This window comes from Peromyscus maniculatus, chromosome 9, assembly GCF_049852395.1.
Source record: "Peromyscus maniculatus bairdii isolate BWxNUB_F1_BW_parent chromosome 9, HU_Pman_BW_mat_3.1, whole genome shotgun sequence".
In the NCBI taxonomy this organism is placed as follows: domain Eukaryota; kingdom Metazoa; phylum Chordata; class Mammalia; order Rodentia; family Cricetidae; genus Peromyscus; species Peromyscus maniculatus.
Genome location: NC_134860.1, coordinates 21,753,635 through 21,769,231, shown reverse-complemented (window position 1 = coordinate 21,769,231; position 15,597 = coordinate 21,753,635). Strand labels below are relative to the sequence as shown.

General features: G+C 42.6%; 1 protein-coding gene across 10 annotated transcripts in view; it reads left to right on the top strand.

Annotated features, from left to right (window-relative positions):
- The window catches only part of Thrb (thyroid hormone receptor beta), a 372,411-nt gene that overhangs the window by 125,094 nt on the left and 231,720 nt on the right, over window positions 1-15,597 (top strand). Inside the window, exon 1 of one of the 10 annotated variants that reach the window (XM_076544459.1) lies at window positions 12,779-13,185. The exons of the other annotated variants lie outside the window; for them this stretch is intronic. The gene's annotated coding sequence lies outside the window, so the exon portion shown is untranslated. Of the gene's footprint in view, window positions 1-12,778; window positions 13,186-15,597 lie in introns of those variants that run through there. 10 annotated transcript variants of the gene reach the window in all.

Below are 15,597 nucleotides of genomic sequence, written 5' to 3'. Positions count from 1 at the left end.
GCTGGCTAGCCAGAATAGCTGGATAGGTGAGCTATAGGTTCAGCCCTGCCTTGATAAATAGAGAGATGGGAGAAGACATCTCATATCAACATCAAACCTTCATACGCATGAGCACACATGTATGTATATGCAGATGTGCAAACACACATGCATGTATACCATACATGAGATGATAGATAGATAGATGATAGATACATACATACACACATACATACATACATACATACGCAGACATACAGACAGACAGACATAAATAGACTGATTAGATCAAGGGTAGCATGCAGAAGATGGTGGGAACATGTCCTTAGGGCTCTGGGAAATCACTCCTAGATGAGCACGGGAAACACCAACTCTGGTGTTCTTCAGTGTAGTTTCATTGTTAATCCTTTAGCATGGGCTTCAGTTTTAATTTTTAATTTCATTTCTACTCTTACGCAAAATTGCTGCTAATTCACAAATTCTAAAACAAGTTTGACTTTACTTTTTTGCTGCTGCACCCTCTAGAGACACCAGAAAGGTGTGAAGAAGCCCGGGCAAGAGGGCAGGAAGAAGGAATGGGAAAGCCAACGTCATGCCGAAGGCTGTGGCTGCCCATTTTGCTTCCATAAGCAATAAAACCCATCTGGAAAATTGTCATTAAAATTTAGATATTTTTCAGTTACATATTTGGCCAGTTTTCAGTGACAGAAGCAAAAAGGAAATTGTAGGAAAGCCTTGAGTCCTTAAACCAATAAAAGCTGACTAGTTTTGAACTAATAGAACATATTAGTTTTTCTATTAGAACATTAGTTTTCTTTCTCAAGTTTCTATTTAAAATGGGGTTCTATGACTTGCCCCCTTTAGTCGGACATATCTGCACCCTCCTCAAGTGATAGACAGAGAGTAGAGGAGATACTAGCGGACTTGTTAGCCTACCACTCAAGGTTCTGAGCATCCTCCATGCTCTCTGGAATCTTCCCTTTTGGAAACTTAGCTACCATCTAAATCTCAAAGACCCTTGCCTTGCTGGAGGGAGCAAGTGTAAACATTCTGGGAGCGACTCCTGGCTGAGCTTGGCTTTCCTGTACTCTGCTACCTGTTCTGCAAGCAAATGGAGACATCTTGAGCTTCCCTCCCAGCTGCCAGCAGAGGACCCAGTGCAAAGCAGAAGCATCCACCAACTGTGCCTCAGCAAGCAGAGTCATGAGGAGTAAAAGCAGCCATTTATAAAATAATCACTCAGAGGCTTAATATTAATTACAAATTACATGGCCTATGGGCCAGGCTTCTTGCTAGCTAGCTCTTATAACTTAACCCATTTCTATTAATCTATATGTTGCCATGAGGTCATGGCATTACCAGACTGCTGGCATCCCACAGCACTTCCCCTTTTCTGTCTAATCAAAAAGGAAGGTTTTAACTTTAACATAGTAAAATTACATATAATAGAATAGTTATCAAGTAAGAATTATAGTTACAATATCTAGTCTATTTGTATTTGGCAAATTTAAAGAAAATGTTCTATCATCTATCCTATATTTGTGAGTCTAAAGTTTCATATCTAATTTATCTTTTATCATAACAAATGAAAATTATAACATGGTCGTGGCATTACCATCTGCTGACATCTTGTTCCTTCTTTGGCAATGGGCTCGTGTCTCTCTGCTTCTGCTTTTCTTCTTTCCTGTGTCTCCACTTGGATTTCCTGCCTGCCTCTAAGCTCCCTTGCTATAGGCCAAAACAACTTTATTTATTAGCCAATGGGAACAATACATATTCATAGCATACAGAAAGACATCCCACAGCACTTCCTCTTTTCTACCTAATCAAAAATTAAGGTTTCAACTTTAACATAGTAAAATTATATATAATAGAACAATTATCAAGCAGGAATTACAGTTAAAATATCTAGTCTATTTCTATTTGGCAAAATTAAAGAAAATATTCTATCTGTCCTATATTTGTGAGTCTAAGGTTTCATATCTAATTTATCTTTTACCATAACAAAGGAAAATTATAACTATTTAGTCTTCAACTACATCAAAGACCCCAGAAGGATATAATATTACCTAAGTAAACAGGAAATGCATTGCAAACAACTTCCATAATTCTAGAAATGACAGAGACAGCTGGCTGCCTGGACAGTTACCCAAAGATCCTCTGTAATGTTGGGACATCCATCTTCAGCCTACAGGCCTAGAGTCTCTCAGTTGTTTTTCCCTGTGTCCTGTAGAATGTCTGGAGATTTCCTCTGAGAAGCAAGAACCTGAACGACCATTATGCCTTGTTTTGGCAAAATTTAGTGGTCATTTTCCTATGGTACTGTATGTCCAATTTATATTATCAAGTCGTCCAGGCAAGAGCAGTTTCTTGCCCACATGGCTATTTTTGCCATAAAGAAAGCAAACTCCAAATGGAATTTCTTTGATGCTCATCATCCTCTTTGAAGTAACTGGTGCTGCCAGGAGCAAATGTGTCTCATTGTCCAGAAAAGTCTAAATTCTTAAAACATTTTAAATGCCATATTCTGTAGGTCTTTTGAAGTGTTTGAAGATTATCTACCTAATTGAAATATATCTTTGTATACCTAAAAAATTTAGCATGACTATAAATTGGACTATTAATTTGTATTTTTAACTACATATTACATTTTAAATGAGTTGCATAAACATAATACCTTAAACAAGAGGAATAATATATATACAGTATGGCAAAATTAACTTTAAATTTGTATCAATAAACCAAAATCCATAGCAATGTAAAAGATTTCAAACAAGTTGTTGGTCTTTAAAAGTAGATTCAATAATCGACCCTTTCATCCTATCATATCTATATCCCCCTTTCTTCTTTAGAAAGAGATTGCATTTATAATCAACCCCTCTAAATAAAAATAAACATTCATAAACAGTATTTTGGGAATTTTGGTGTAGCTTTTCATACTACTTCCTTCTGGGTGGGGGTGCTGACAATCTTATGGGGGTCCTGAGAAAATTAAGAATTATAGTTAAATCTTGGCTATAGTAGTCTGTGAGGCTATATTGACCTTTCATGGCGTCTTGGAAGCAATCCACAGATTTCTGTGGAAACAAAAGCGAATCTCTTTTCCAAAGCAATGTATGCTTAGACACAAATTTCGAAGTCAAGATACTTTTAAAATATACATATTGGTTTAACTGAGTAACCTTTACAATCAAACGTCTTTCTGCAGTTAAAAATCCCAAAGAAAATACAATCCAGACTCTTTGCAATTTCTATCTTTACATGGCTTATTTATTCTCCTTTTTAAGAACTTTATTTTATTATTTTAAACCTGTATATTTCTTTTTTATGATTGTCTATACCTTCTGACCATTGTTTTAAACAGCATCGTGGCCAGGACCAAAGCAGCAGCCCCACCTCAACCTCAGCTCAGCTTTTCAACATGGTGGAGTTACATTTACTGCCAGCTCTGAGAAGCGGTATTATATTATATAGAACATAGCATGGAGCTGCATTCTAAAGCCTTTGGCTGTGCTCTCAAGCCTGCAGGCAGTGAGTGACTGGGAGAAGCCTCTCTGTACTGCAGCCTGTGGGAGAGACTGCAGGAACCTGCCAGCTCCATCTTGCAGGAGGCTGTCGGGAGACACATCTCTGTGCTGCTGCTGGCATGAGACTGCAAGAAGAGGAAGCCCAGTGTGGCTCCGTTTCTATGCGTTAAGAACCCTTTTTAAGCTTTGTCGGGTCTATATGAATCAATGCCCAGTGGTGTGCGCCAAAATGTAGCCGTAAGTTTCTCTGGTCCCATCTGGTTCCACGGTCCTGCAGCTGCTTATAAAATAATCATGCAGAGACTTAATATTAATTACAAATTATATGGCCTATAACTTATTTCTATTAATCTGTATGTTGCCACGGGGCCGTGGCATCTTGTTGCTTCTTTGGCGGCAGACTGGTGTCTCCTGGACTCCAACCTTCTTTGTCTCATTTTCAGTCTGAATGTACTGCCCAACCTTATCCTGCCCTGCCATAAGCCAATGTAGCTTTATTTATCAACCAATCAGAGCAACACATATTCACATCATACAGAAAGACATCCCACAGGAATCAATAAGTAAAAAGACAATCCAAGAGTGTTTCCTGAGCCCCTCCCAGGAGCCAGTCACCATGCTCAGGTCAGAGGTTACAGGAAAATCAAAGCCCTCAGTTCACATAGAGTTTATACCCCAAAAGACGAAAGGAGGAATCAAGGGCATCCTACACTGGCGGTGGTAAATCCTACAAAGGAAGCTAGTGAAAGGCAGGGCATGTACGGTGATGGGCATGGCCATGAGTGTGGGGCTCTTCAGAAAAAGAAAGGAGTGGGGGGCGTGTGGGAAAACAGGCTCCACACTGAAGAAGGGGAGAAATCAACGGGACCAGTAGACCCCACAGCTGCACATCTGGTGGGGACTGATAACTTGAATCTCCAAAGAACTTCAAAAATTAAGGATCCAATCGACAATTGAACTAATTAATTGAATAAATGTTTTTCGAAAGAAGAGATAATAATAGCCAATAAAAACTGTTACAAATGTTCGACATTGTTAGTCACCACGGAAATGCAAATTAACACTACTTTGAAAGTTTTTATCTTACCGAAGTCAGAGTGAGTATCTTCCAGAAAGCAGGTGACAACACGTTGGCTAGCATGTGGGAGTGTAAACTGGTACAGCAGCTATGGAAATCAGCCTGGAAAAAGTAGTAGTGTGTGGTAGCTGTGCCAGTCTGAGCACTGACCCTAAGGTTCCCTATCAGCACACCAGAAACACTTGCACATCTGTATTTATCACTGCACTGTTCACTATTACAGCTAACACATGGAGCCAGTCTAGACACACACCAAGAGATAAATAAGAAAATGTATACATACACACAATGAAATTTTATTAGTCTGTAGAGACAAATAAATTACAGGTATTTGTTAAAGAAATGGGTGGAACATTATTCCAAAAAATAGGCAGACTCAGAAAGACAAACACTGCATGTTCTCAATCTCTCCCTCTCTCATATATACATATATATACATACATATGCATAATCTAGACTTAATTTTTCCCATCTCTGGAGTGTGTGTGTGTGTGTGTGTGTGTGTGTGTGTGTGTGAGAGAGAGAGAGAGAGAGAGAGAGAGAGAGAGAGATGTAAAAGCAGAAAGGACATCATGAGCGGAGAGGAGAAAAGGTAATAGAATATGTGCCATGAAGCAGAATGGGTTCCTGGGGTGGGGGAGGGGGACTAGAGATAAGGGGACAGCAGAGAGCAGTGAGAGGGGGTGATAAGAAAAAGAGAGCAGTGATGTGTATGCATGAAAATGTCATCATAAAAGTCAGACCTTTGTATGCTAACCAGAAATTCATTTTAAAAATGGAGAAGAATGGCATTGGTTTTTTAACTAGAGAAGAGCAGTCCTCTGAGAGGACATTGCTGGGGGGTGGGGGCGGTTAGCAAATTCTAAATGGCTTGAGTATGGAGAAATGCCGTGTGACCAGCTTTAAGGAAGGCGGTAATTTCAAATATACTGGCATGGAAAGAGCCCAGATTAAGGGCAAGCCAAACAGCAAGACCGAGTTACAATCTGAAGGAACCTCTTCTGTGAAAAAGGATTCCCTCATAGGTATGCCGGCACCGTTTCTGGGGGGGTCAGGCGAGTGTGGAGGCCGTCCACTCAGGGGACACTGATGTACATAGCATACTCTTGGGAACTTTCTGGATTTTTTTTAGATCTTGTGTATGTCTTTCTTGTTTCTGTTTGAATGATGCCTTTCCAAAGAGACCCAGATATCAGTCCTGGTACAGATTGGAGACTGGGAAAACAAGATGAGCCCTGTGTACCTGGCTTTCCTCTATCATGAGGAGAAAGTTCCGAAGAGATTATTTTAAACATGCCTTCCCTCAGACTCTGAAGCCAAAATACGAGGGTTCTTTTTGAAGAAGGAAAAATTTTAAAACATCTAGAAGGAACAGAAGCAGAGAGATTGAATTAGTTCTACCATTCATTTTTCTTTGATTTCAATCTTTGGATCAGGGAACTTTAAAATAAATACGACCTGGTATGTCAGTTACAATTTGTGTGTAGGTCACTCTGATAAATATGTGAACCTCCCAGTATTGGCAACTGACAGTCTGTTGGATGCTTCTACCTCCTGATAGTCTGTCTCCCAAGAGGGAGGCCTTCAGGACTGGTAGTCACACAGACCACCCTTGATTTTAAAAGCCTGACATTAGTCTGGGAGCAGGGAGCAGGTGGCCTCCCTACACCTGTTCCTTCTAGTTGGCATGTTCAGCTCGCACCTTGTGTTTGAGTTGGTTTTTCCAATGACTTCTTTGTACTGAGAAATGGATATTGTTGTTGAAAAAAAACTGAAAATGGAGGTGGAGATATGGAATATGTCTTCTGTATATGGCAAGGCGTTCATTCTCTTACGTAACTGCCTACACAAGATCTGCACAGTACTGGGCCAGTTAATACCATGTCACGGAAGTGGGGGTTTATGGGTCTCATGCCTCCCTGCAGATTTATATCCAGTTATCATTTGATAAGGGGAGGGAGACATTTTCTTCAAGGCTGCAGACAAGAAGGAATAGTGGGGGAGAGGGGGGGTTAGCAGGAGTGGGAGGGGGATAAGAGAGGTAGTGAGGGGTGAGTATAATCCAAATATATTATGTGCATTATAAAAATATTGTAATGAAACCCCTTAGTATGTATAATTAGTATATGTTACTGAAAAAAATTTAACAAGTGACTAAAACTGTAGAAGAGGTTTTGTAACTGAGCAATGGATCTGCCCTGGAATAGTCTTGAGGTAGGCGCTAGAAATATGGACCTCTATTGTCTGATCCTCACGTGGTCTCATCACAGTTGGGAACAGAGACCAGGTGAGACCAGCCTGAGCTACAGGGCAGGAGAAACAGGGCTGGACAAATTTTAGACATGGAGCCCAGAGATTCCACAGAGATTTTCCTGCTACCAGCCTCAAGAAAAAGGAAGTCCCACCTCCCAGCCCCCCGGAAGCAATGTGGAGAGCCCAGGGGCAAGGGTGACTCTGCAAGACCTTGCTTCCATGGCCCTAGCAGATGCTCTGCTAGGTTTGGGCTTCCTTGGCTAGGTCACCCCTTCCTGCTTCCTGTTTGGGGATGTGCTGTCTGCCCTGCGTCTGCCCCGCTGTGGATTTGTGGAGCGCATAATATCTACTTTCACAGATTCATAGCTGCAGAGGATGAAACACACCTCAAGTCTCACACATACCTGATTTGGGTGTTATTTAAAGGGGAATCTTGTGTGTTTTAAAAGTGCTGGCATTATAAGAACCTCTTCCCATTCTCAAGCTGTTCCCACAGACATACCTTGCCTGTGCTCTTCCTCTAGGTGGGTGTTCAGATCCTTGCTGTCCCGCTGGCCTGACCCCTGCGAGCCTCACTCCTTGACACGGCTAGGGAGAAGAAAACATGAAGTTGCTACACTGCTCCTCTGCCCCTCAGATGCAGGCCTTGTGTGCATCTCCTAAGAACAAAGACACACTCTTCCATAAAGACAGCACAGTCGTTAACCCAGGAAAGTCCACACTGATAGTAGATTACGTAGCTGACCTTTTGTATGCAGATCTCATTCGCTGTCCTAAAGTGTTTTTTCTAGCTGACTTTCTGTTGCTGTGATAAACACCATTACCAAAAGCACCTGGAGGATGGAAGGGTCTATTTCCTCTCGCTCACCTATGGAAGCCAAGCAGATGCTTGAAGCAGAAACTAAGGAATAGTGCTTCTGGCTGGCCTGTTTTCAGGCTCATATTCGGCAACCTTTATGAAGCAGGTCAAGCCCACCCACATAGAGATGACATTCCCCTCTGTGGATGAGGACTTCCTACATCAATTAGCAGGCCACATGCCAATCTTGTTAGGTCTCAAAGCCAGGACAAATGAGGCGTGTATTAACATATCAAAGTGGTCCTGGCCTCCAGGCCTCCTGTTACAGCATACTGCCAGCCAGCTTACTGCCCCCGTTCCCCCCCCATCTGTCCGTCCGTGTGTCCCCCCCCCCAAACCTCTCCAGCCCGGGTGCTGGGCCGCCCTCCCCAGCTGCCCTTCCCTGTGTAATCTAGCCATTTTGCTTACCTGGTCGGTTCCATGTGTTCTTCACCCTCCAGGCCTCTTGTTCTGGCTCTCTCCTTCTCTCCCCTCCCCACTCTCCTCAGCCCACCTCAGCCTGGTCACGTCCACTCTGGACTCCCCCAATGTCCCTGCTTCTGGTTATGCTCTCCCTTTTATCCGAAATAAACTTCTCCTCCATCACACCTAGCAGTCAGGTCCTTCTTTTTTCTTTCTTTTTTATTTCCATTCAAATCTGATGGAGGCACTTCTTCAGTTGAGGTTCCCTCATGCCAGGTGACTTTAGAGTTGCGTCAAGTTGACAAAAACTATGGCAATGTCCTTGATGGAAATTCACTCTCCAAGCACAAGGGAGTCTAAGACATCATGTTGCATTTAGCTGTTACATCCTGTCAGCCCCCTTTCATTCAGAAATAGTTCTTTATGGCCTTGATATTTGGGGGCAGCACAGACCCTTCGTCTTTGAGAAGGCCTCTGGTTTGGAGTTTTGTGTTTGTTTGCGGTTGAATTGGGGAGGTGTGCCTTTGGAAGGAATGGTACAAGAGTGAGCTTGTCCTCAGTGCTGCGTATCAGGAGGCACATGACATCAGCTGACTGCTGTTGATGGCAACCCCAGTCACCCGCTCTCTGCTGTCCACAGGCTTCCTCGCTGTAAAGTTGCTGGTGGTAATTAATGTATGTTACTGGGGAGGAACTACCCTGGGACAATACAAGCATCCTTTTCCCCTCAAATTCTCACCCGCTGCTGTCTTCTGACAACATCTCTTTTGTACTTACTAACTGGAATCCTACACCCAAAAGAGCATCTCCGTTCTCTAGCAATTGATCCCCTTGTGGACTTTCTCCTGTAGTGCGGTCTTACAGCAGATCCTTTACACCCATATGTTGAGTGTTTCGATCCCATCCCTCCAGAGCCACTGAGTCCGCAGAGCCTCCATGCAGTGGCTCTGGAGGGAGTGGCTTAGAACTACCTGACATGGAATCACAGGCGGGAAAATGGGGGGGAAATCTGCAGTCACGGGGGATTTGTAACCTTCTTTCCCATCCAAAATCACTACTTGACATGGTTTGGTTTTCTTTGCTTTTAAGCCTGAGTTAACACTGTAATCTTTTCTCTGAGAGAAGACATCCAGACAGACCACAGCCTTGATCTCCACCTCCCTCCTCTTAGGTTCCGTTCTCTCTCCTACAATGTGCATGCTCAACTGCCTAAAACCACCCTCAAGGTCAGCAGCCAATGTCTTTGCCTAAGGATTGGAAATTACTCTGACATACTGAAAGTTTGTCTTTCCATTATAGATTTAAAAAAAAACAAAAACAAAAAACCCAAAGTATAGTCCTAGATTCTAGTCATTCATTAAAGCCCTATGGTTTTGCAGAGTAAACACGGTTCTGTCCAATTTGTGATGGAGTGTTCAGTTTCTTTCAAATTCTTTATTGAGAGACAGGCAAAAGAAAACTATACTATAGATAATAAATTGTGTACTTCATTTAGAAACTGTTGAAAATGCCTACAGTGCCACACAGAGCTCTTTTTATTTTATTTAAATTGAGTGAGAAAAAGAAAACCGTTTTAAATTCAAGTGGCTTGAGAGTAACAAGGAGTCAGAGGACTTGTCGTTTTTTGAAACACGTGAAATTATCTGTCACATACATAAAGTCAGAGGAACCAATAATAAAAACAGATCATTGCACTGTTTCATCTTGGCATCGGTCAGCACAAGTCTGGGGTTTGGGTGACATCCATGCTGACCTGACTGGCACAGAGAAAGTAACCAAGAAACTAGAAACTGCTTGAAAAGGAGGTTGCTCTGCTCAGCAAGCAGCCCAGTGCACCTGCTAGCTTACTGGAATATTCTATAGCCTTTGCTGGAAGCTGGCAGTTCCATTTCTTTCTCCTGCCTTTGTCTCTTTTTCAAATGTCTACAGAGATTTGTCTGTTGCCAGCTGGGCAACACTGGTCGTTGTAGGACTAGAGAACTGTCCCGAGAGGATCCCTGACTCTGTGACATTTTCACCCACTGGATGTTCAGCTAGTCCCCTTCAGTCTTAAAGTTATTTACGGACTGCAGTTAAAATTATTCCACAGAATCCATGTGGAAAGAATACATATAAGGAGCAGTGTTTCTGGTGAGGGTTTGGGTATGGTGTTGGGGACAGAATCACAGATCCAGCAATGAGCGACATCTCCAGCCTGAGTTGTGTGTACTTTGGTCTGCCTTCATGCAAACCCTAGGGTTCTGTGCACCACTTCTCTTTTCTATGGGATTCACTGAAATGTACAGTCTTCCAGTTCTCCAGGGTGAATGAAAAATTTAACCCATGAAATGCCCCTATGAAGAAAAACTTCAATGAATTCGTAAACTAGAGATTTTAAAGAAATGTACTATACTCAGGTAGCTGTGGCAGAAGAATGGCAAGTTCAAGGCCTTCTTGAGCCACAAAGTGAGTTCAAGGCCAGTCTGAGCTACAAAGTGAATTCATGGACAGCCTGAGCTACAAAGTGAGTTCAAGGACAGCCTGAGCCACAAAGTGAGTTCAAGGACAGCCTGAGCTACAAAGTGAGTTCAAGGCCAGCCTGAACAACTTAGTGAGACTTTGTCTCAAAATAAACAGGGAAAAGAAGGCTGGATTGTAGAGTGCTCACCTAGCAAACAGAAGGCCCTGGGTTCAGTTACCAACACACACACACACACACACACACACACACACACACACACACCAGTCTTAGTTACTGTTCTATTGCTGTTAAGAGACACCATGACACTCTATAAAAGAAAGTATTTAGTTGAGGGCTTGCTTAGAGTTTCAAAGACTTAGTCCATTATCATCATGGCAGGGAGCATGGCAGCAGCCTCACTCTGTTACCCTGACTAGCCTCAAACTTATGACAATCCTTTTGCTCAGACTGCCAGGTTCTGGGATTCTATGTGTGTGTGCCCACACCTGCCTTTTATTCTGCTTTTTATATGTAGCATTTTATTGTGTGAGTCCCTGCTTCGTGGGCTTTCAAGCTGTGTCTCTGGCTGCACAGGCACTTTTCATCCGCAGCTACTTCTGACTTCACACAGAGGCAAACATCCACGGACAACTCTGGAGCTCAGTCTGAGTGTGTCTGCTGACCCACGCAACCCTCTGACATTCCCCAACATTTTCTAAATCTTTTTCACTAAAGAAACAACCAGCCATATCATAGCCCAACTCCAGCCGTCAACAGTCCCAAAGGGGACCGTGGTGCTTTGTCTACAATATTCCTTGCTTTTTGTAGGTGCTGGGACTGGCATTTTGCCCAAAAGAGACCCGAGAACCTTTTGTAGGGAAAGTTTTATTCAGTTGAAATAAAGGGAATGTTTGAAAATAGAAGTTTTATTAAGGTGAAATTTTCTCTTGTGTCGGACAGATAAGGTGTTTGGTTTTTGTTTTTTTCACGTGCCTGAGCTAGTTGCTTCCCTCATGGTTACTAGCTCCCCTGTAGAAACACAGTCTCACAGGCTTGAGAAACTGAGATAAGGAAACTCAAGACCAGGAACTCCTTTATCACAGAGATGCTCACACCAATCTTTATTGCCCTCAGCAGAACCTTTGTTCCTCTCTCAAAGACATCTTTGTGTTCCCCAGAGTAAGCTTCCAATGGCTCTCCCACTTGTCATCGTGGAAAGTTGGAGTGGATTTGGCTCCCTGGAAGGTTAGCAGTGCGTTCAGTCTGTGCTCACACTCGCCATCTGCTCTTTGGGCCCCAGTGCCGGAGCCATTGTTACAGGGTGGGATGGGAAGCATGCATCTTGCAGGTGTTGGACTTCCTATTCCTGCAGCCTCCTGCATCCCCATCTCCTGCACCGTCTGAAGGATTTACTCTGTCATTCTGAAAGAACACTTTCAAAACTTGCTGTGAAAAAAAATGAAGACAGCTTATTGTAAGGATACGTAGCCTGTAATATATTGGCATAAATTAGAAGAAAAGGTGAGGAAGCAGGAAATGAAGGCTAGGTACCAACAACCATCTGGGCACTAGGTAAATATGCATACCAGCCCTCCAGTCATATTATACCGAGGGTCTCATATATGCCAAGAGCTCTGGAAAACACTGTTTCCAAACTCATTAGACACATCACTCAACCTGGAGGTCTGGCTGTCTTCACTCTTAGACACTGGTGAACATTGTGAAGCCATTTTAGGGGGTGCTGAGACTGAGGTCCATAAAAGTACCTGAAGAGTGACCACTATTCCAGCAGGTTAGCTGCAGAGGGGAGAACACAGAGCATATTGCAAAAAGTTAGGGCACCGTTTCCTAAAACGCACACTCCCACATTTCATATGTATGCATGCATGGTTTGCACATGCTGTCATTCTGTAAGATAGATTTCTTGCCATGTTCATGCTAAGGAAAAACTGAAAATCATTGTTTTGGGGGCCCAAAGTTAAGGCTGAGTGTTCCAGAAGCCAATGGAAAGAGGAAGGATGGGGTAGTTAGACAAATTTGTTTCTTCCAATATTACTTATCTATAAAGGATTTGGGATAGTATATCAATAAAAGTGTCATAGTTTTCTAAATTTAATGTTATGTTTTATATTTCCAACTCAATTTTCATGTTGATTTCACATCCAGTGGTCTGGCCTAATTCACTTATTACTTTTAATAACTCCTCTGTGACTATTTTGTTTCCCTCATACACAATTTTGAGGCCAAAGACAAGAGTAATTTCATCTCTTCCTTTCTTTGGTCTTGTTTCACTTTTTGCAGTGTGTGGAACCTCTGTTCAAGAGGTAGCTATAGAACGTATGTAAAATGCTTGCTACAGAGCACCAAGGTGAAGAAAGAGCCCGTCCTATACTATTAGGTTGTACCTGGGAGAGCCCGAGTTGAGTCCCATTGAGTGGCCTTTAAGGATCTCTACAAAATGTCCATGGGTCCAGGCTGGGAGAGGCATAGGAAATCACAGCATTCATTATACTTACAGGTTCAAGAGGAGCCACATTGGGGAGCCCCAAGGAAGCAGGCTCAGCCAGGCAGATGGGGAGCCCAGGGAGAGTGGAGCCCTGTGAACAAGGGGCATGCTGGGATCCAGCATGGAATGTACAGGCAAATGGTATGACTGTGTGTTCCTGGTGAATTTAAATGTCTTTAGGGCACTGTCAAGAGAGGTGGAGAAAGACAACTTGGGACAGGGCCCAGCCTCCTCATGCTGCTGTTCCTGGTCATCTGGACAGAGAAGGGACAGGTTGTTGGTAGCCACTGAGGTAATAAGCAACTGGACAACACTGTATGGGATACCAAGCTGGAGTGGATGCATGCACATCTCCCTGCCATCACACAGTTAGCAGTATCTACACATTTGATACCACACAACTTCCTCCTGGTACACTTAACATTGTCTGATTTCCACTACACATTATTCTGGATAAAATTATTAGAGCCAAATTACCATGTGAGGGAACATATTCTGTGTGGTTTTACCCTTTGAAGCTTCTTCAGACCGACCTGTCTGCCCCCCAGTGCAGAGCAAACCGGTTCAGTGTACATGCTGTGTATTCTATAGTTGTTGGCCATATGTTCTCCACAGATGGAGGCAGACGGATTTGATGGTTTCATTCCTATTCCCATGCCTGTACCTTCCCCAGCTGCCGCATGCTTCTACCTGCCGTAGAGACTGTATGTGGGTCTCCCATAGAACACGGCAGATTTTCTAGCCTCTGGCTTAATCCCAGAAATGTTGACTTTCTATGTCTACGGCTTCATAACTGAGAATTAGATCCTTGTGTGTTCCTACAGTTTCCTCCTTTATTTCTGTGAAATACCTATTTTTATTTCAAACAATGTCTCCTGTTATTAAGCTCATGGTGATTGGTACTAATATAACAATTTCTTAATATTTTTGGTCTACTTTTTTCTTGAAAATTTTAGGTCCTGTGTCTCATTTAAGCAGCACTTAGCTGAAACTTTTTAAAGAATTTAGCATATGGTATTTTATGAAATCACTGCTATATTTGAATTAGAGTCTATTTGCTGTTTCGGGTTTTTTTTCTCTTTGCTCCACCGCTCTCCTCCTCCTCTTCCTCCTCTTTCTTTTCCTCCTTCCCCTCCTCCTCCTCCTCTTATTCTTATTCTTTCTCTTCTACTTCTTCTTCTCCCCTCCTCTTCATTATTTTGACTTAATGGAGCATTTCACCTCTGTTGGCTTGCTATTTGTTTATTCTTTTACTCTTTTTTAGTGGTTAACCTAGAAATTGCTAATTATATCATTAGTTCGTTAGTGCTGTTTCTAAGTTGTGGTTTGAATGACTTTCCAGAAAAATGCTAAGGATTGGAATGCCCTCCTTCTGTGTCATTGCCTCGGATTTCAATGTTGCATGCATGGTAATCCCCCAAGACACTGCGGAGTATTGTCTGCTACAGCTGGGCTTATTTAGACACGGCCTGTTCACCCTTTGCTGCTGGTTAACACTCTGTCCATCAGGCCCCAGCCTGGGGTTCTTTTTCTCTGCCCAAAGTATACTTCTGAATATTATTGTTGCTGTTATTATTATTATTATTATTATTATTATTATTATTATTATTATTAAGCTATGATGGTGGCAAGTATCCCAGGACAGCTTCCTGAGAAAGGGTGTCTGTCATCTTCACTTTGAAACAGGCATATTAAGGTCAAGTTGACACAAATTGGATGTATTTGAAACAGACAATTCTCCTGTTAAGACATTATGATGTTGCCACAGAAGATACAACGTTTAATTTCCCAAGCCCCTTTCTGATGCTCCAGATAAGGAGCATAGCTTTAGGGACTCTTGAGAAGTACCCCGTGGTATGGGCATGGTATGGAACCATCCAAATACTTGGCCCTTCTCTGAGCCCATGTCATCCTGACAGAAACCAGCACCTTAGGCTTTGTGAATTTCAGTATTTAATTAATTCAGTTGAATCCCATCACAACTCTGAGCCTGGTAGCATTAATTCCCCCATTTTACAGTGGTGGTGTCTGAGACACAGAGCATTTAACTATACTACATATAGCCCTGGTGGTCACTGAACTGTCTAATGGTAAAGGTAAAGATCTTCCCCCTGGGGACTTGCCAGTGGCGCTGTATCAAGCACAGATGTGTTATGTTCAACCTATTGGTGCTATTTCCAGCGTGGATGATTTAGAAAATGCAGTTGAGAATACAGAATAAAACAGAAACCATTGGCCACCCACCTCCCCAATTTTACAATTAATTGTCTCTCCCTCCAGCATTTTCCTGTTATAAATGGCACCATGTGGACATCTATGTCACAAAGACCACATATGATCATTTCTTTCAGATGAATTCTTAGAAGTAGACATGCCTAATAAAAGAGCGTATAGACATGTCAGGCTTCTGAAGCACTCACTAACTGTTGATATGCTGGTGGGGAGGGTCAGGAGGAGGACACCCCGGAAGTGGATGAAGATCAAAAGACCAAAATGACAGAGGGGATAGCCCAGTATCTGAGCACAGCCCGACAGCCCCTACAGGTCATTCAG